This window comes from Rhinopithecus bieti, unplaced genomic scaffold (genome assembly GCF_001698545.2).
Source record: "Rhinopithecus bieti isolate Rb0 unplaced genomic scaffold, ASM169854v2 scaffold_2572, whole genome shotgun sequence".
Lineage (NCBI taxonomy): Eukaryota > Metazoa > Chordata > Mammalia > Primates > Cercopithecidae > Rhinopithecus > Rhinopithecus bieti.
In genome coordinates, this window is record NW_016804595.1 from 2,223,039 (window position 1) to 2,245,520 (window position 22,482).

The 22,482-nt window shown below is 36.5% G+C and overlaps 1 long non-coding RNA gene across 2 annotated transcripts in view; it reads right to left on the reverse strand.

The window, feature by feature from the left end:
- LOC108527819 (uncharacterized) overlaps positions 1-22,482 on the reverse strand; it is a 140,438-nt gene that overhangs the window by 35,123 nt on the left and 82,833 nt on the right. For both annotated transcript variants that reach the window (XR_001884940.1, XR_001884942.1), the window contains exon 3: positions 9,721-9,804. This is a non-coding gene — a long non-coding RNA (uncharacterized LOC108527819). The remainder of the gene's footprint in view (positions 1-9,720; positions 9,805-22,482) is intronic.

Below are 22,482 nucleotides of genomic sequence, written 5' to 3' on the forward strand. Positions count from 1 at the left end.
AATTCTCAATGCCTAGCACAGTGTCTGACATAAAAGTTTATTGTAAACAGTAACATCAAGAACCACTCATCACAATCTGTAACTCCACACAAGGAATCCATACTCATTCTTTTCCGGTATAGTAAATACACAATACTTGAGTATAACTTGCATAACTTGATTTTCAAGAGGAAATGTTAATGTGTCATTATAGTCAGAGTAACACTTAAGGCATTTCAAACACAACACTTATTCCTAGTGGCTGCATAGAATTTTCCTTGGACAATTATTTGACCCTTCTCAAGCTCAATTTCCTCATCAGGAACATAGGGGTAATGAAACCTGTCTTGCAAGGTTTCCACAGGGATTAGAAATAAAAAGCACCATTACATAGTGGGCCCTATGTAAATGATGATTATTAGTATGTGCTATTTTGGTTCACAGCAAATTTCCATGGGGAAAATGCACTTTTAGAATATAAGAAGATAATTTGAGTCCCTCTTAAAAGTCATTTTTCTGTTCAGTTATTCAGGTTGTTTTGTTAGTAATACAGAATCAGTGAATATCAATTATATTTATTACATCTTTATTTTGCCATTGCCCTCGCTCTGAGCTCACATTGCACAGCAGCCTCAAGGATGTTTATTATTATTACTTTTAATAATCAATGAATAATTGATAACAATGAAACACTTTTCCTTTGGGTCACATTTTTATCTACGGATTTTGAAGGGTTAACATTTTTAGTTCTTCTTTTCTTATATTTCTCATTCTAGCTAATATTTACCAACCCCAAAGGAATTCTAAAAAAACCATGAGACTTTTCCAGAATTATTCCAAGAGATCTTTGAATGCTGTGCCATCAAGAATGTTCTTCTGTGACATTTCCACAGGTTGGGGCTAAACAACGTAGATATTTATATAAGTATATCAAGGAGTTTAGGAGATAAAATGCTGCCATGTTCAGGCTAGAGACAAGAATTAACAGTAAGCAGAACGACAGAGTTAAATCTGATACAAGTCATCCTGTCACTTGTCACCTACAAGGTTCCAAATTTGAATTCTTATTTCATTTGATCCTACTGGGTGGGTATCATTATGCTGCAATAAGAAAGCAGAAGGGTAAAAATATTAACTAACAAGGTCACAGAGTATGTTACACAAAAGGAGAAATTAACAATACAAACAACAATCACCACCATCAATTTGTGTTCAACATGTTGTGTACTCCACAAATCCATAGGCTCTTGGGCGGCACAGCTGAGATTAAAACATAGATTTTTTCTGATTCCAGAGCTGATGTTTCCCATAACACTTATTTTCCTCTAAAAGTTGATGAGTTTGAAAATCTCAAGCACCTTTGCTATTCAAGGACTATCCTTCTAATAAGAATCTTCTATCTTCCTCCAAAGAGTGCCTCAGCCACCACCACCCCAGGGTTGCTAGTGCAGTGCCATCTAGATTCTTCTTTCCACAAGGATATTGAATTACCTATATGCCACATCAGAGAAAATGCAAGCAAACTTTTTGAGAATGTGCTTTAATTTATGCAAAAAGCTTCAGTGCCAGATAATCTGACACAGGAGCCTATAAGTAATGAAACCATACACCCAAAAGGTGTATTGCAATGAACAACTAACTCAAAAAAATCATTCTCATTGTCTAATCACATCAGAATGAGAAGCAGATGAATCATAGCTTTACAAGTGTTGCCCTGTCCAGTTAATGAGTGTCTGCAATATTGTTATCATTTTTATTACTTTTATCATTAGGCACTTTACTTGTTTAGTTTTCTCTCCAACCCCCATTTCACCACCAAAACAAATGCTATGACAGTTCTGCTTCTATTTATCCCATCTTAAATATTAGAATAATATGGGGCCAGGGCTGATTTGAAATAGGACACAAAAATGTATCTTCCCTCTTAAAAATGTGGTTGTTCTAAGTGACAGAGAGATGGAAAACAGGGGAAAATGTCATCAACGTATTGCCACATGGATGGGCACATCATGGGGAGAGCTTTTCCATCCTGTTAAAGATGATCTCGAGAGCAAGAACAATATACCAGAGACTATGACTGAGAAATTATGCACTTATGAGATAATCAGTAGTAAGTTAAATAACTGTGCTTCTAATAGGAGCAGCTGCTGTGTGACTCAGCAATCTGAGAATCAATGAGCCTTGTGTGGAAATGTTCTATAAACAAGACCAAAACTCTGAGTTATAAATGTAAACGATAGAATGCAATTTCCCTAAAATATTGATCACCTTTACCAGCTTCCAGTTCCTTCCACAGTTTTCTTGAAAGAGCTGTGATGATTTCACAGGACATCTTTTTACCAGAACACAAGAAAGTTTTATTTCTTCTATTTCACTTTAAAATATCCAGTTCAAAAGTAGACTTTCAGGGGAGGATTTTTAAAAAACAAATAATATAATACCTGTTTCCTTAAATATGTACCTGGTGTTTGGGGTTTTGACAAGTTTTTCTATTTCTTAGGCCTTCATGGTCTTAGTGAAAGGATAAAGTTTCATTACTTTATATAAAGACTTCAGACCTACTAGTCTTAATACTATAAAGTAATGAAACTTTATCCTTTCACTAAGACCATTCAATATTCACGGAGTACAGTTGACTGCAGGTCACTGAAACTGCAGAAAGTAAAACTGCGGATAAGGGAGACTACCATATTTTTTAAATTATAATTAAATACTTAATCACAATTATTCATAATTCCTGTATCCAATGCCCATATAGTTGCCAGGGTACAGGACTGACAAAGAATTGAAATACTGTATGTTTCATCTAAACAGGTATAGCCCAATGGAACTTACTGCAATGATGGAAATGTTCTATTTTTGTGTCATCCAGTATAATAACCACTAGCCACATGTGATTATTGACCATTTGAAATTTGACTAGTGCAACTGAGGAACTAAATTTTAATATCATTTAATTTTAATTATTTTTTATAGTCATCTGTGACTACTGGCCATCAAACCTAGATCTATGATAATATTCCTCAGCTGCCATATGCAACATTTAATATTTTGCTAATTCATGAGAAACTCTGAAAGGATGCATTGGAACAAAAAGATAAGCAAGAAAATGGACGTTTATCATTTCTGGGAAAGTTACTTCATTATGCGAGATCTTTCATGTTCATGGTAACAGAGGAAGACTTGACACATCAATTGATTTGTCTTCTCTATAAAGGTACTTCTATCGCTCCAATCATTCCCACTCTTTGAGGCAGGGTCTGCCTGTAACATCAGCAGCAGCCCAAGCCACAAGCAATTACTACATTTAGAATCAGCCATCTTTTATTACATAGGGTAAAATATGTGATGTAGCTTTACCCAGGAGCCTGAATGGTACTAAGCATGAAATTGAATACTTGGGGTTAATGCTAGATCAAAAGTGGTAGAGGTACCTCTGTAGCTCTCAATAAGTGTGTGTGTGTGTGTGTGTGTGTGTGTGTGTGTGTGTGTGTGTGAGAGAGAGAGAGAGAGAGAGAGAGAGAGAGAGAGAGAGAGAGAGACATAAAAGTTTCCTCTATAATGTGGAATCCTGGTGGATTAGGAACCCCTTTGACTAAGTGATAGTGGAATGGCCCCATGCAAAAAATATTAGAAATGTTGGTGTAATGCTAATGTTACATACAATCAGCCTAAGAAGATATTTCTGCTTAGAACAAAATAAAAAAATGTATCATAAAAAAAGTGGCAATATCAGTAAAGTAAAAAGCAGCAGGTAAATACTAGTTTTCACTCCCTTTCACCCCACAAATAATGACATGTTCATTATGGCTGGTGTTTTCAATATAAATCATTTCCCATGTGTGCTTATATGTGAGCATGATTTGCAAAGAACATAAAATAAAGTGTAAAGAAATACCAATAAAAAGAGAAGCATGTGGAAAAAAGGAAAAAACCAACAATCAAAAATGTAGGAGGTCAAATCATAGAATTAAAACATCGCATAAAGCCTAGTATTGATCACTACTTGGGTTCACTCTAAGGGGCCGGACTGTGTTGCAGGTAGGTGAGCACTGACACATGAGTACTTGCAGGTGGTTTCTTTACAAGTTTCACTAGACATGAATACAACCAAATGTCCTCATTCTGTTCTTTTATTGTTCTCACATCCAGAATCCTCATGTGCAACAAGCTAAAAAAGGTTTGATTTGTTGTTAGCAGCCCCTAAAATTGCCTCAGCCCTGGTCCAGAATGTTCCAGATCAATACCTAATACACAAAGAGGAAGCCCAAAGGGAAAGGAGTCCTCATTGTCCATTGATAAGGGAAGCTGACAATGCAATCTTCAGAGAGGGAGCCACACACACAAAAGAGAGTTCCATGAGGATCATGCCAGCTTGTTTCCAAAAGGAATTGTCCCCAGGTTTGGCCCCCATAGAACTCCTCATTATTTTCAGGCCAAGTGAAAACTCCCTAATAGGACTTGAAAAGCTCTTTATCCTCTGGTCCCTGCTTATCATTACAAGTTCATCTCTCCTACAGCCATATCATTTATTATTTCACCTATTCCAATATACAATGCTCTCTCCCTACCTCCCATCCTCATTTCAATATCTTTTGCCCAAGATGTTCCTTTGGCCTGGTATAGTCTCCCTCCACTTCCAACTTCCTTCTCCCTTTTCTCTGACTTCTACTTATCTTCCTCCAAGCTAGGTGAGGCTTTCTCCCATGTGCTCTCATATACCCAAGATTGTACCTACCGGAGCAGTTATTACTCTCTAAAAAAATTTTATGCTTATTTGCTTGTATCATCCACTAGGCTAGAATTTCTATTCTAGCAAGAGGCATATCTGCCTTATTTATCACTGCATACCCAGAGCCAGCACAATGTGAAGAACATAATAATAGGAGCTAACTTTTATTACCCACTCACTACATGCCAGACAGCATATTAACTTGTCTTATCTTCCCTAACCCTATAAAATAGGCACTATTATAATCTCTATTTTACAGATGTGAAAACTTGACCACAGAGAAGTTATTAGAAACTTGTCTAGCATTATGTAACTGGTAAGTGGTAGAATTAGGAGTTAAACCCAGGTATCTTGATTCAGAGGCTATGATCTTAATCACTCTGCTGTGCCATTTCCTAGCACAATAGGTGTTCAATAAATATTTTGAGGGTCAAAAAATGAAGGAAGAAATAAAATCCCAAAATGAATAATGTTTTTGGCTATTTCTAACATGCATCATGTCCTTTTTAGCACTCCAATGCATGAACCTTACTCCTTTTCTGATTTAATTTCAAGAATTGCAAATGACAAAACATTTTGGTATGGGATTATTCTGTCAGGTCATTTGAATTTTGTGCAAAAAAAAAAAAAAGAGTTAACATTGTAGCCAAGATTGCTATCCTTAGAAAGGCCTGCTTGCAAACTTGGCCCTTAGCTGGCATCTGAGAACTTAACTGGTAAACAGTTCTCTACACTGATATAAAACTTTCTTTAAATTATGAAAACATCTTACTGTGTCTAAATTGTGCACTGCTGCTTACGCTGAATACCTGCCTTCTTTCTGGGAGTCTGAAATTTTGGTGCATGCTAGTCAGAGAGTGCCTTTGTGAATAGCCCCCTAAAAATATTGGGTCCTGAGTCTTTAATGAGCTTCCCAGACAACACTTCACACATTGTCACAAAGACACTGCTGGAGGAATTAATGCATCTATTGTAAATCCACCAGGAGAGGCCCCTTGGAAGCATGCACCTAGTTTCCTTCAGACTTTGCCCAAGGGTCATTATCCTTCGCTTATCTTGTTTTGTACCCTTTTATTATAATAAATCTTAGCCATGAATACCACTATAAGCTGAGTCCTATGAGTCTTTTTAGCAAATCACTGAATATAGAAATGATCTTGGGGATCCTCAACACAAATCCCTTTGTGGGGGCATGAAGCAAGAAAAAAAATAAACAATGGCCAAGGGCTCCAAATAATGACTACAAAAGCATAACAATTTCAGTGGGCTTAATCAAAGCGATTCTCCCATTGGAATAAACAGAATTCATAGATTTAGACATAAAATCCTATATTTAAGGCTGATCTCTGTTAATATTAAGGTAGGTGCTTTTATGCAAATAATTAATCACCTCAGAGCTCTGTTTTTTCATCTGTCATATGGGAAGAACAATGAAATAATTCCTACTTACTGGAATTATTGTGAAGTTTAGTTGGAACAACATATTTAAATAACCCTAGGTCAGTGGCTAGCATAAGTAATCACTCAGCAAATATGCAATTATTAATTCTAAGATTCTAAAACATTATTCAATAAATTATACCTGTTAAAGACATGATAATTCATTTAATGTTAGAATTTAAAATATTTTTGTAAGTTTAACCAACTACACCAACCCCCCAACACCCACATATTGACATGCTTTAAAAATAAATATACAAAAAGAACAAACAAATGCAGCTATTTTCCTGACAGTTCATGTAATTATAAAGTGAAATAACAACCAACAAACTTAGTAGCTTTTGTTCAGGTGCCAGCTATGTGGCTCTCACAAAATGAGACTTTAGCATTTTATTAATCATAAGACAGCACTAAATCTTCTTCCCACCTGACAGTTTTAAACATGCAGTCAAATGGTGAGTTAATTAAGTGACAGTGTCCATGTTACTCAACAAGATGAAGCAATAAACGGCTTCTGTGGCAGATTAAATGCCAGAATAAAATTGAGGTGTCTTTGATAAACCACTGGAGAGGTCGCCGGCTACTCTGCTCTCCTAAAATCTGGACTGCAGCCCCAGAGACCATGAATACCTGCAGATCCAGCAATTACTAAAACAGTTTTCAAGGTGTGGTATATTCAAGCTGAAAGTCAAAGGTGATAATTTCCAATCAAGCTAATTGCCCTACATTTTGATGACTGTCTGACTCTGAAATGAATACTCCAAAATGCATTCCTCATCTTACAAATGAGAGAATTTGAATGGGTCATACTACACATTAATATCAGGGTTTTGGGAGGCACCTCAGATTCCTCAGAAAATAAAAAGGTGGCTGAACAACTAGACTCTACTCTGTCCACAACCCCCACACCCTACCAGCAGCTCCAGTTACATCCCATTTAAGCAACTCATTTCTCAACAAGAAAGAGGAGAAGAAGGAAGGAAAGAAGAGGGGAGGGAGGAAGGAAGATAGAAATATTGGGCTAGAGAATCTACTATTTACATCTGCCTAATTTCAACTTCGTGACTTGAGAGACTGGAGCCTTCTCCCCACTCTGCTGTGATAATCTTTCATACGACAAGCCCAACGTCTTCCTCAAGGAGACAGTGATCCAATCTCAACAAATCAGAATTAATGAAGAAAGAAAAGAAGACTGATTAGGATGCAGAGAAATAGAGGAGCAAGGAAGAGGAGATGAGAACTAACATATATTGTTTCTGTGATTTTTCTGAAAGTTACATGATATCTGATACTTTAATTTATTCAACAACATGTGAATGCATGTAATTAATTTACTCTTTGCAGCAACTCTGCACAGTGGTTTTACTTTGATTTCACCAGTGAGTAAATTGAGAGATTAGAAAATGTAAGAAATACGCTAACGGTCACAAAGCTAAGTGGCAAAAGAGCAATTTGAATTTAGGATGCTCTGACTTGAACAACCCGAATTCCTTTTACTTAAAAAAAAAGACACTTTAGAGTGGTTATCTCTGGGAAGAAGAATGGGGAGAAGAAACTAAGAAGAATAACTTTCACATTTTATTCTTTATGCTTTTATGTTATTCGAATAATATTTGGTAAAGACAATGTATTACCATGTTAGCCTCATAACTTAAGGAATAAAGAGGAAACAGAATTTTCTGCTTACACCTTTGTATCAGTCTGGCCAAAGACTGACTGACAGATTTTAAAACAAATTTCCTTAACAATAGGTTACAAGTCTTCCATTTTCATATTCAACTTTATTATTAATCTGCTTAGCTAAATCCTGCCCTAAAGTGTTAACAGTGAACGTGGATTATGGATAGAAGAAATTCACTATTTTCATTTACAAATATTAAGCATCTAAATTCTGCCTCTTCCCTGTGCTCAACCTATTTTTTTCAGGAGATGTGAGGTGTTTGGTGCATATTAGGTGACCTTTTTTCTGTAATGACATTTATGTTGATATGTCTAGGAATTATGTAAAACATAGTTTTCTGCCCGCCACAGTTCACTCTAAAACATGCATTCTAACAAAGAAAATCCTCCAATTTTACTCATGACAGAACTCAAAAATGCAAAATTTCTCAAAATGTAGACATTATGGATTTAAAAAAATATATACAGGATTATCTTATTGCCATGATGACAATTCCTAGTAAGTTACATGTATATGAGTGTATAATGTCTTATTACATTAATCAAAATGTGTTCATCACATTTTAGTTCAGATGTGCTTTCGCATATAATCTTTGCAGCTGTCCTGTGTTCTTTCAGTCATTGAAGTAACCACCATTTGCACCACTGAGCAAAATTAACTATTTTGCTCAAAATCATTGAGTTAATAAGCAACAGAACTGAACCTGACTTCTAGGTCCTTGAGCTCAGATTTCATACTGTATAGCTCAACAAAAAACTAAAGTGATTTCAGATTTAAAAAAAAAAAAAGAGGGGGATGATAAGCCATTAACTTCTTAAAACCCCTTGAATTTAAAATCAGGATGAATTGATAATTCATACTATCAAGAAGCTGACTGATAAAAACATGTAACAATCAGATTGTGGTTGCCTTAGTTAATTATCATATCTAGCAACTGGAATGAAAACACGACACTGGAATAGGAATCTGTAAATATTGCCTTCTAGCAATATATTCAACTTCACAAATATCATAATGATGGCTAATTTTTTTCATATCTTACCCCTTTTGCCTACTTATAGTATTTAGAAGTAGGCATAGAATTGAACAAAATATATTTATTTTTTCCTTCATGCCACAAATATTTAGTGGGTGTGCTAAATAGTTAAATCACTTCCTGATGATACAGAAATGAATGAGACATAGCCCATGGCCTCAAAGAGCTCACAGTCTATTGAAGGAGGCTGCCATAAACAGCTTAACTGCCAACCAGCCAGGGCTACCTACAATAGGAATCAATAAGCATTTGTGAATGTATCAAATGTGCTGATGAAGGTATGTGCTATGGGAGAATAAAGGAGTGGGAGATTATCTAGGGCAGTGTTTCCCAAGTGGGTTCTGGAACCAGCCAAGTTTTACTGCATCAGTGCGGCTCATTTTCTGAGTCCGTTTCTTAGCCATGTTCTGCAGTTCTGCTCTTGGCCCCCACTCTCCAGCCTCCATTCCCTAACTGCTGAGATCCATGTGGATAATTTTGACAGTTGTCCAAGCTTCAGTGTGGTTTGAATTAGGAAAGCCTGAAATCCAGGGGCGGAGGTAGGAGGGAGAGGCTTTCTGCTCTTGCTCCTTAATATTCCTATTCCTTTTGAATATTTAGCCTGGTAAGGGAACAGGAGTTATGTTATTATTTCTATTAAGGCAGTAAAAATCTTGCACCTGGAGTGAGCCAAGTGAGAAATACTTGCAACTCCTATATCTAAGGCCAGTTTTTAAAATCACACTTCTGTTGCATTCTGGAGGCAAGCAAGGTAGTCACTAAAAGTTGTGCTATAGGATTATAGACTCACTTTTTGAGTCCATACAAATATAAGAGGAAGCACACTTTTTCAAAACCACATCTGTAACTTACTGATAGCTTCTCTAGACTTCCAGTTGAACAAGGTATCCAAAGCGCAGGTGTTCATAGCTCTTCTCTCCTCCATCCAGACACTCACTAAAAGGAATATAGGAAGGATAATCAAAGCAGGACAAAGAGAACAAGAGAAGTCAAGGGAAGCTATTTTAACAGATAACAGGTTTCAACAAAATTGGGCTGATAACAAGCATAAAATATCAGAGAAATGTTAAAACCTAAGCATTGGCAAGTAAATACATGATACTTAGGAAGCCTGTGTATTTGTGGTCCAATATCTCTGAAAGAAAGGCAAATTATAGGGCTGAAATGGGGTAGGGAGGGCTGTTATAAATCTGGTAAAAGAACAGTTAAATGACCAGTTCTTCCCACTCTGCGAAACTGGCCTACATAGTACCCACATTCCTCAGTGAAAGAGACTGGAGGATCTTCTTTGACGGAATTAAAGAGTTTAGAGAAAAGACCTATAGGTACCTACATATAGGGCTCCTACAATAACATACCTGTTAGCCTACAGTTAAGACTCACATCTCAACAAGCCTCTTCCACACACAAGTATTCCCTCAACTATTTAATAGCTCACTCTTAAATACGAATGGACAGAAAAATAATTCCAGATATTTGAGGAAAACGTCAAATATTGAAGACAGAGACTGCAATAGTCAAATAGTAAAAAGAATTCAGACGAAACAGCTATAATACAGACAACAGGATGAAGAAACAATAATTAATATATTCAGAAAGATAAGAGATTATCTGCATCTAACCAATAAAAAATAATTTTATATTTTCAAAAAACTTAGAAAACATAAGAAAACTTGCAGGAAGAAAAAAATGACAATATAAATGAAATTTAATAAAGACATTAGAAGATAAAACTGAGGAATCTCTCTAAAAATCATAGCAAAGAGACAAATGGGAGAGGAAATTGAAAAAAATTGTTAAGGAAATTAAAGAATCAACACAGCAAATTCAATGTCCAACTTTCCAAAAAGAGAGAACTGCAAAAAAATTATCAAGGAATAATACAAGAAGATTTTTCCAAAGTAATGAACATAAGAGCCACACCAAAGCACACCACCTAGAATTTTGGTACATTGGGAAATTAACTTTCCAAAAAGTTTCTAAAATTATAAAGTGAGTCATACATAACAGATAAATAATCATAATGACATAAGACTTGTTGACTAAGACTAGAAGCTACAAGTCAACACCTTCAAAGTTCAGAAAATTATATCTAAATTAGATTTCCAATAAAATATCAATCAAAAATAAGAGTTGACTAAAGATGTTTTCAGATAATCATGTTTTTAAAATGACCTCTCAGAAAATTACTACAGGATGAAAGGATATACCATGAAAGAATACATGGACTTTCAGAAGGGAGAGAAACAACCACAAGTGAGATGAGTAAAATTTCTAGCATGGTGGAAAAGGGGAGCCTCAGCATAATATTTATTCACTAGGCATAGGGACTCACAAGCCTTCATCAGAATTCAGAGAGAGAGTTCCGGGGGGGAAACAAATGGAACTGATATATTACTTAATGTATTTGACAACATTTAAAGGAATTTTACATTTTTACATAATGTTTGAAGAAAAAATTAATGATAGGTATATATAAAACTAACAACTTTAAAGTTAAGATAATTATATACTACGTTTTACAACAATTTCCTTATAAAATGGTTTAGCTGAGGATAGTGCTTATACTTCAAAATTCCAGAAACATCAATACAGGAAAAATGAAAGAGGAATAAACTTTTAAATAAAGAAGAAATTGATTATCTCTTGGGAAAGGGATTTAGTTTACAGAGGGAATATCAGAGACTACCAGGGACAACCAGGTTTTCTTTTTTTTTTTTTTTTTTTTTTTTTTGACAGTCTTGCTCTGTCACTGAGGCTGGAGGGCAGTGGCACAATCTCCACTCACTGCAACCTCCAACTCCTGGGCTCAAGCAATCCTCCCACCACAGCCACCCAAGTAGCTGGAACCACAGGTGCACACCACTATGCCCAGCTAATTTTTTGTCTTTTTAGTAGAGATGAGGTTTTACCATGTTGTACAGGCTGGTCTCAAACTCCTGACCTCCACCAATCTGCCCACCTCGGCCTCCCAAAGTGGCAGGATTACGGTCGTGAGCCACCGCACCCAGCCAGGGATCTACCAGCTTTCCTAATGTGCCTTGTGGAAGTGTTTGGTTTTCTAAACCATAAAATTGTATTATTTCAATTAAAAAAAGAATTTGTAAAACGTTTCTCAGGTACCTGATTTTCACTTTCACATTATAGTCACACACATATTCATACCTCCATATGCTGCACAGCTTGGCCTGTCTCCTTTGGAGAAGGATGCTGATCTATAACATATCCCTTCTGTTGTGGTCACATTTTCCTGGTTCTTCATATACAGCAATTTTGAATTATATCATGGCTTATTTTAATGCAGCTATTAACAATAATTTATTTAAAAGGTGAAAATCTAATATAAATGGCCCAAATGCTGGGACAAGAGGGGAAAGCCTGGGCAGACTGGAATATCAGCCTAACAACAAAGCAAATGGAACATGCCTACCAGTTGAGGCTCTTGGAATCATAGTATAAATTCTTTAAAATCACATTGAAGATTTTAACCTCATTTGTGGCTTGTAAGATTCACTTATTCAGTATATTTTAGTGTTATTTTCCAGGCACCAGGTTATGCTAAGGGGGTACTAAAATGAATAAAATTTATTTTACAATCATCAAAATTGCATTTAAGATAGCTTGATGAGAGAGGGCCATGGTAATGGGGTTAGTGAGGGATAAAATTCCAGTCAGAAAGAATAACATTTTTAAAGTCATTGTTGAAGAACGAAGGCTTGACTGGAAAAGCCACTTCATGTGAATATATGTTATTTCTAGTTTTTAAAATGGATTTTGTTTTGGAAATCAATTTTGAATAGAAATATTTTATAATCAATCCACCAATGTAGAAAGCCCAGTCCCTTTGGGGGTATATATATAAGAATATTTTAACAATTATATCATCCAAGTATTTTGGCTTTTTTTTTTTTTTGCTCTAAGAAGTGTACTATTTTGGATGGTAACTTACATGGGTTACTCCTTTTAGAGGAACAATTTTACAGAAAAGGACCTAATTTTCATTGTGAAGATGAAATTCTTCTCCTTACTGCCAACACCATCATAGTGAAAGAATATTCCTGAATATGAGTCGGATGCCACCTCTGTGCTGAGATTTGCCAAAGGGTATAATTCATTTTTAAAGACATCTTCTTGGGACTCAAGGAGGTGGGGGCAATAAATGACCCAAGGACTTCAAATCTAAATAGTGCATTTTTAGTCTTATCTGTCCACAGGCCAACACAAAAAATCCCATCACCCAGGTCCTTCCTGCCAGAGATCAAATCTATATTTTGGAATGAACCACATTTGTCTTTGTAAAACAGGGGCAGAACCATGCTCTGCCCTGACAGCCTCCAGAGAACTTAGACAATGTGAAAAGCTCACTTTCTGTATTTGAGAAGTCTCATAGTTGCATTCAAGAAAAGGGCAGAAATAGTTTTTTATAAGTAGGAATCCATAATTCAAATCATAATCATTCTCATAATGTCAGACTATCAGAGTGATGCCTAACAATGTTTACCCTAATTAAAAGTATTTGAAAGGTAAGGATAGTTCTCAAATGAGTTATTCTACCTATTAGTTAGACTTGCCCTGCAAAGAGTAGAGGCTTAAAATGATTCATCTTTGAACCTGCTTCATTTATCCCTGCTGCCAATACAAAACCCTAACACTATCCAACCAGATATGTAGTCACTCAAGACGATAAGATATGCAATTTAATTCAAGGGAATTCTGCCTCTCAGCTTGCTCCAAAACAAGAGTCACCAAAATACACTGTGGAGAAAGAAACAAGAGCCAAACCTGACCCTTCTATGCTAGGCAACTCTGCTCAAAATGAGATGAGCGATCACCGCCAGGACTGCACAGGCAACCCCGACGTTCTGGACAAGAGACCAGTGGCAGGTGCAGGAGTCAGAATTGCCCAGTAACAACACAGTTGAGTGCCAGATAGGCAGGGCTGCCCACAGCCGGCGAGATGAGCAATGCACCAGTGAGAATGCCAGTGGGCAGGAAACAAAGAGATAGAATTCTGTTGACCAAAGAGGAGTCTTCATTCTGGCATGTTCACTCAAAAAAAGAGCACATAAAAGAAAAGATTGAAACCGTTGAAGTGGACATGCCAGTAGTAGGACACCCAGATAGTTATACCAAGCAGGGGTGAGCAAGCGCCACTGCCTGATTGCTCTGCCAAAGCAGAACTGTAAAACAAAAACATTTAAAGCTAGAGTCAGGCAAATGGCAGAAAGAAGACAAGTAGATTCAAACCTGAAAGGAAAATCCCCCAAGAAGACCAAATATATAAAACTGAAGCAAGTAAAAATTCTAATACAAAAGAAACAAATCTAACAAATATGAAATAGAAATCAAAACAACCGTTTTTGCCAGTTTATTGTCTATATTCAGATGGAAGCAATCATAGAAGATCTCACTGATAGATTCTATTGGAAAAGGAAAGGAAATATGTGTTGCGGTATGGAGATGAGGACATAGTTTAACCCACACAACAAACAAAAAGGAATAATTAACAGATAAAATTTGTTTTGTTTTTTTTCTAAAAAAAAAGTATTGTAACACCACAGCAGGGTCACCTGGAGAGGACAACAAAACAGTTTATTTTTTCCATATTGCATTATCTGTGTTTTCACACTCACTGGTGTTAAGAAATTGCAAGCTTTTATTTCTATTGTCTTTCACAGTAATAGCAAAGGACATATACAGTACTTGGTATTATGAGAATCAGGCACATCCTAGAAAATAGATGGGTGAGAAAGAATGGAATTTTATAAATCATCGCAATGTGATTATTGACAATTTACCTTTTTTATTCAGAAAACATGTAAAAGCAAATTTAAGTGTAGATTTCTTACCAAAAAACTTACTCAATATTTCTTCTTAAAAATGCAAATTGAGAGCTAAGGTATCTGCCTGAAAACTGAATGATGGTCAAACTGAAAACCACCTTATGTGATTTAGATCAACCTTCAGAACAAATACACAACACAGCCTATAAACAACTCAACCTAAAAAAAAAAAAATCACCATACGAAACCTAATTGAATTCACCATAAAAGGGCAAATAAATATAATTAGATATCCACAGCTCTTAGAGGTCCTTTTTACTCTTGATAACTAAATAAAATGGATTGATTTCCCATTCTGTGTACTGTGGTATAGTCCGCAGTCTTGGAGAATCTGTGGATTTAAAGTGAGAGTGGGGCTCACTGCTCTCATCATTTTTCTTTATGAATTTATGTACTTAATGATTTCTCAGTACATTCCAATTATTTCTGATCCTGTGCCTGTTTTCCTCTTTTTGACCCATGGCTACTTAAACTTGGCTATTATTCCTCCTCATCATCCACCAAAGCACTATTTCTTTCTTACAAGCCCAGTACATGTAGTGAACTTATATTGAAAAGTTAAAGACATCATAGGGTGATTAGACCAGAGCATAGAATAGTAAACAACATGGAAGTCAATATCAGGTAACACTGTAAACATTCCTTGGTCAGAGCTACCATAAAGTTATGGTTTAAGAGGTGTACTTTTCACGAACATCTAGTCATTAGGTAATAGATATATTCTCTGAAGACACATCCCTTCTTCACATTTGATAAGGCATGTCCCTTCTTCACAGAAATGAATCAAAATGATGTGACTTTATTATACATGAGGATTCAGCTTTCAAGCCCTTTTCCACATTAGCCTTCCCAGAAAACACCTTTTCATACACACCATGCTAAATAAGCCTTCTGGTGTTTTGTTAAAAAAAATGGTTGCTACAACACATCTCCACTCTTACTACAACTGAGATCAAACAGAGCCTTAAAATTAGCTTTTCTTCACCTTGGGCCAAATTAAATTCTTATCCAGAGTTTCCTCTCCCACTAATCAGGACTCATCTTTTAAACAATAGTATATTTCCAGCTCCGAGAAAAACAATTTACAGGGTTAGTCTAGAAAGTCCGTGGGAGTTTGATAATATTTTTTCTGACCATAAGAGTACAGGAAAGTGAAGACAAAAGAGCTCTTAACTTTATTTTACTTTCCATATTTCAGGGGAACTACAAGGATGGAGAAAGAGAAATATAGAAAATATGGGAGGAGAAAAGCCATAAGAAGTAGCCCAAATTTGGGGAAACTTGGTGTTATAATTATTGCAAGATTCAGAGGAAACGCATATAATTGCATGAAGAGACTGCATTCAGATGCTTCACCAATAAAAGTCAATTTGGGTGGATTATTTCTGGAGTGGTAAAGGGGAGCCGGCAGGGGTCATTTGCAAGGACTTTTGCCTCATTGACTTTTGCTTTCTCCAGGGTCCTTTTTGGCTGATCTGTCATCTATGGTTCAGTAGGAGAGGAGTTATTTTCTCTCTCTCCCTTTTTGCCTCGTGGCTCTTGGCTCTTTAGGATGGTGTTTAGCTCAGACAACAGCTGGCTACTGTCAGTTTTGTGTGGGGTTATGAAATACAGCAGTTCAGTGTTTATTTCAGAGATCTTTTTGAAAACACTCATGTTTGGCTTCCACCTCTGACTGCCTGGACCTCTGTGTTTACTCATTATGAAAAAAAAAAAAAGGAAAGAAAAAGACAAGAGGCTCTCTGTGACAATAAGAATACTCTTCAAAAAGCAGGCTGCCGTGTTTGGGGAAAAGAAATTAAGATAATGGAGAAGCTAATGCGATCTGCACCCACCCTGTCTGGTGGTCTGGTGTCTGATGAGGATGTCTGAGTGAGATCACGTGGAAGTCTGAATACCCTGGTCTATGCCTCATACTCACTAGCTTTCCAGCTCAAGATTTTCAATGCTTCTACTGCTGACCCCCTCTTTGGTTGATTATTTCTTTCAGTTGGTCTAGATATTATTTCCTCAGAAATAGTCATTCAGGCAATCTCTCCCCTTTCCTCTAGCCATTTGTCGCTTCTGTCTCCATAAAGGAATCTTAAATGATAGAAAAAGCTTTAAAAAGCTTTAAGATTAAAGCCAGACATACATGAATTCAAATTATAACTCTGGCAGCTCAACCAACTATATGAACAGGGGTCTTCTATCCATTTGCAGAGCCTCAACTTATTGCCTATCTGGCATTTTCATCCAGACACAATAGAAAAGAAGTTACAAAAAGAAGAGGACATTTCTTAAGGACAAAGAAAAAAATTTTAAATTAGATAAGAAGAAAATCATCGACCACCCTACATTTATATGTCTAGGTTTTCAACACACTGAGTCATGGCTTTCCATGATTCCAACTTTCAACAGCTTGAATAGTAAAGAATTTCCAGAGCCAGTCCCTTAGCAGAGGTTCGATAAAGACTTGAGAAGCTGGGAGATTTGGAATGAACCCAGTCATTAAAATCAAAGAGCCCTAAGTTTAATTTTTAGCTCTGCTACTTGCTGGTTGGGTGATTTAAGGAGGTTGTTAGACCTCTTTGGCTTTACTATTTCCTCTAAAAAACAACATTCATAATGTTCACCTCTTAAAAGTGTCATAAAAATTAAACAGGATGAATTGCATAAAGTGGTAATTCCAGCATAAAATAAGCATTCAATAACTATTAGTTCCCTTACATCAACCAATTATAATTTCACAAGGATTCCTGACCGAGAAGGTAGTCTCAGGACTTAGGTGGAAAAATTGAGCATCTTTTAAATGACCAACCCTAAAGCTACATACGTCAAATTTTATGTCACAATTTACAATCCACACCAAGCTGTTTTTCTGTCAGGGAACCAGACAGACCCAAAATGCACAGAAAACATACAAAAGGAATCCCATCATTGACACAGCCTGTCTAATCATGAACCCTTTTCTTATTTCAAAGACAAAAGTCTACCCAGAAGGACCAAAGTGAGACTGATGCAGCAATGGGCAAATTTGCAATATTGTGATCAGGGATCCTAGGTCCCTCCCTCTGTGCATTTTGCCTTTAATGTTCTCCATTTTTTCCTTGGATGACAGGGACATTTGGGGAGAAAAATATATTTTTTATAATTTTCATCAAAAAATGGCATCTGGAGTCAAAGGTACTGAATCAGAATTGAAAGAACGAAATTGTTTCCTAGTGTCTTTTCTACTCTTTGCAAAGGACAGTTTCACAAACCCTGGGACTTGGTGAGCGTTCTCATTGTTTTGCAAATACACACTGCCCTCTGTTGGTAAAGTGATGCACTTCCACTCTGCTAAAAGCGCAGAAAACATCCACCTAAAGATCAACTGCAGCTCTTAAATAAAATTACTGGAAAATGGTAAATTTTCTGTCTTAAACTTTCAGGGGCCTATTTTATCCTAGTCAGCACAAAAGAAAAGAAATTAATAACAAGAGACCTACACAAAATCTAGTGCTACAAAGCTTATTCCAGATATAATCGGTGTGAGATTTTTTTTTAAAGGAAACAAAAGACATACATTTTATTAAAACAAAAGGTTTTAATTTAAAACTTTTGTTTGTAGTTCTAACCCTCACTCTGATTGTCAAGAGTAACTAAGGCAGCTTCACTGACTTCCTTCCTATAAGACTGAAAATTGTCACTTCTTACTTGCAAAGGAACTAAAAATATCCTGCTTAGCCTTTGGCTTTGAGGACTAAAATGCTTCCGATTGGAGTGTAAAAGCAGGGGGAAATGAGATTCATATGTGCTATAATGTTGTCTAATGTTTCCACTCTAGTTCCTTAAGTATAACAATTTTTAAATCATAGTAAGTTCTTAATTCCTAATAGTACTGTTAAACAAAACTAAATACACCCAGATATTCAGTTACAGAGTCAGGCTCTTACCAACTCCAAGGAGCCAGTGGAAATACAAAAAAAAAAACTGAAAAAAATGTAACCAAATAGTAAAGGAACAACGTTAACATATAGGTTAATAAGTGACAGTATTTGGTAAACAAAGATAAGATAAAAATGAAATAGAATGTATACAGATATTACTCAGATATTCAAAGAAGCTGATGTGGAATCTTCAAGGGAAACACAAAAGGATCTCTCTGGAGAATGAATTTTCAGCTGTGTTAAAATCCTTAGTGAGCAATCTGACTGCAGTCATAGACTCAATTTTAGAATAAACTCACAGCATGCTTTTTATTATACTGTATATGTAATGGTAATGTGAATGTCTCCTCAGTTTGTTCAATTGCTTTGACTCCAGGAAGAGCAAACCGGATTTCCAAATTAGAGAAGAGCCTTCAACAGTGATGCATTTGTAGCCACTGAGTTATAGTACCTTTTTGTAATTCTAAACAAATAAATCCACTGGAAAATCTTAACAAACAACTGGAATTGAGACACTATTTACATTAAAAACGTAATCTGATAATTCATCTTATAAACAGATCCACAATAGCCCCACCTGCTCTACAGATAACCAAGGGTATCTCTAATAAATAGTTCCCCTGTTCCCAAGAAGGGGTCTGAACAAGTCACTAAGTAAAACCCTGTCCCTGGAAAGCCTGTTCCAGGAGGGAGAGGTAAATGGCTACCAGTGGGCAGTTCACTCCCAAGAAGAAGAGCAAGGTTCAACTGGGCATGTCCATTGAATTATCCTTCTTGAATTAACTAATCAAATAAGTAGCTCTCCATCCACAGGTATAAAGGGTGGGTGTCAAGTGCAGAGAGAGGCCAAGTGTGGGTTTAAAAATATCTCCACATGGAAATCAAAGAAATGGGAAATGTTTCACTCTGAAATTCCCCAGTTTTGTCCTCTTATACCATTCTGGTTTAACTGCTAAATCTATAGCAAACCAAGGGTGTGTTTATCCCCCAAAAGGAGGTGATCATGTTTTATCACGTTTATGAAGCTGTTCTCTCAATGCCAGCCCCAGCCCTTGAGGGTATTATCTCATAGCCACTGGTGAGCATTTCAGATTTTTTCAAAGTAGGCTCTGGACTATATTATTAATTAAATCAACTCCAAGACCACTTTATATATCGGGTTGAAAACTCAATTCATATTGATTTACCTATCTCCAATTTTGTCCAGCTATATTATCCTCATTGCATATCAGAAAATCTGTAATTACTTCAAATGACAATATTAAAATTCATAACAAAATACAAACAACATAGAGATCCCCAAATTTGAATGAACCACCCCCCCATTATAAAATCTCCAGTGAGAAATAATAGTTAAAAATTAAATCTTCTAGCAAGTTCAATTCTAAAGATGTTAAAGTTCAAGAAAATTAAAATCCCAAATTAAATTATCTTGCTATTACGAGTGAAAAATTCTTAGGGTAAATTAGCATCTTCAAATGACACTCTGCAATCTTGTATTCTGCTCACTTGAGTTAAGGTTTTTCAAAGTCTGGATAGATACAGATTCTTTGAGCTGCTTTAATTTGGACTGTTAAAGTAATGTCTGTGGGTTTCTGGAGACATTGAATTAATTCGACTCTCAGAATCTCTGCTTTTAAAAGTCCATGGAGTTGATAGAACACAAAAGATATTATAGTATTGGCCTTCTACCCACAATATTTAGAAATTGCAGCAATACCTATTTCCCAAAACACCTTCAAGATTACATTTCCAGAATTCAGTACTATTACCAAAGACCACAGCAGAAACTCAGTGGGATCAAAGGGAAAGAGGACAGTTGGAGAAAATCTTGGCTTAGCTTCACCTGATTGTTAGTCGGTCAATGCCAATTCTTCAGATTCCTTGGCCTGTGAACTTCAATCCAAAAATCATTTCTTTTAGAGATTAATTTTGGCATTATTCCATTTATAGTATTAGAGAGAGGAGTTTATCTTTGCATCCTATCACCCCTCAAAGGGAGGCTTTATGTGACAAAATTTAGAAATCTACAATCATGGCAGCCCTACTCACCAGACCTTATCTTGTTTTTCTTTCCCATGGAGTTTAGTAAAACCTCTTAATTTCTATCTTCCATAGTTCCAAATTGAATATGGTTTCTTTCTAGTGATGCAGCACCCACATGAGCAGACATTTTCAGAGCCTCTTCTCACTATAATTTTCCTTACTTCAGAAATGGGCCTTCTGAGGAAGATTCCTCTGTTCTAAGTATTTTGCCAATCCAGAACCATGAGAAAGCCATCTAAATGTAAGCATAGTCCCTCCATTTTTATCCTTGGCCCTTAATACAGAACAGAATTTGGGGCCACCCATCAACGCCCAGCCTCCCAGGCCCTTGCACTAACAATTTAAATCTTGAAATGTCCTAGTGCTCAGAGGTTCCTACAGAAGCCACATAGGTGCCTTCCAGTTTCAAAACAGCAAATATGGTTCTGTTCACCCATAGCTAAAAACTTGAAAGCTCTCTTGTCCTATAATAAAATTTTTTGCTTCAGCCCTAGCTATAGCTCCACTCTGAAATTTTCCCTAAGTCACTGTGACCCATGCTTTTGCTTCTTTGCCTGCAGAGGGAGATCAGACCTGCTTACTCTAACTGAATCCTCACCTCCACTGTGCCTATTCACTAAGGCCTCTACAACCCATTGGCCCCCAGCAAAGATCTCTCGGGCTTTTTCCCAGTCCATTCACATAGCACTCAAATGGGCCCTCTGCACACCTCGGCCAGAGCCAAATACTTTTATAATAGCAGCTTACTTACAGTCAATCGCCAAGGTCAGAACACCATGTGACTGGTTTAAAGCCTCTGGCCCAGGCCACAGCAGTTAAAAGCAAACAACACAACTATAAAAATCTCCCTGGCCTCATATAAGCCTCTGCAAACTGCCAAGGTCACAACGGCCTGCCTCACCAAAACCCTTCCTAGAGTATATTTGCTCCCCTAATTTCAAGTCTCTTATTTTTTCCTCTTTGTTCCAGTCAGTGCACCAAATGCTGGAGTCTTCAAGAGATGCCCCAAAAACAGCACACCTCTTCTTATGCAAGTTCTCAACAAATTGAGAAATAAAACCAAGTACCAACAAACAGGAAGCTTAAATCGTCATTACTTTTATTATTGATAAAGACCAAGTTGGAGAATGTAGCTTAGCATGAGTGTCTATAGTTTTCCTACTACTGAATCTCAGACTTAGGGAGCTTTTATTCATCTAGATACAGCAGTCCTGGTTTTTCCCTGCCCCCAAGCATCATCAAATTTTCCTTCCCAAATGTACCAACTGTGTAAGTTATTCTCTCTCTCCAGAGGCACGGTGAGTAATGGATAAGAATAAGTATATAACCTGTGTAGAAAATTCATTCTTATGAAAATTAGAGAAATGGGGAGAAAGAAGTACTCTGGTGACACTTCATACAACATGCAGAAACCACTGGTTACTAACATGGCTCTCTTGACCATGAGGTAGCTCAGTGCAGAGTCCTCATCTCATTGATTCTTAGATCTTCAGTGCCCAGGACTATGCTTGACACTTTTATATCTATTTATGCCTCACCTCTAAAAAGATTGAAGGTAACATTAGGGTTTGAAAAATAACCCATAAAACAACTGGATTTGAAGGAAAATGAAAATAAGATCAACTTATATAAATTATTGGTATATAAAAATATGACCTAATGAAATTATTTTCAGCTTCTGGCATTTGGTTCAAAAAGAAAACATAGACACCTACACCCTTGCTACCCAGTGTGACCAACAGGCATCACTGGAAGCTTGTAGGTACAATTTTATCACGTACCTTTAAAAAAAAAAGCTGGAAATATTAATATTT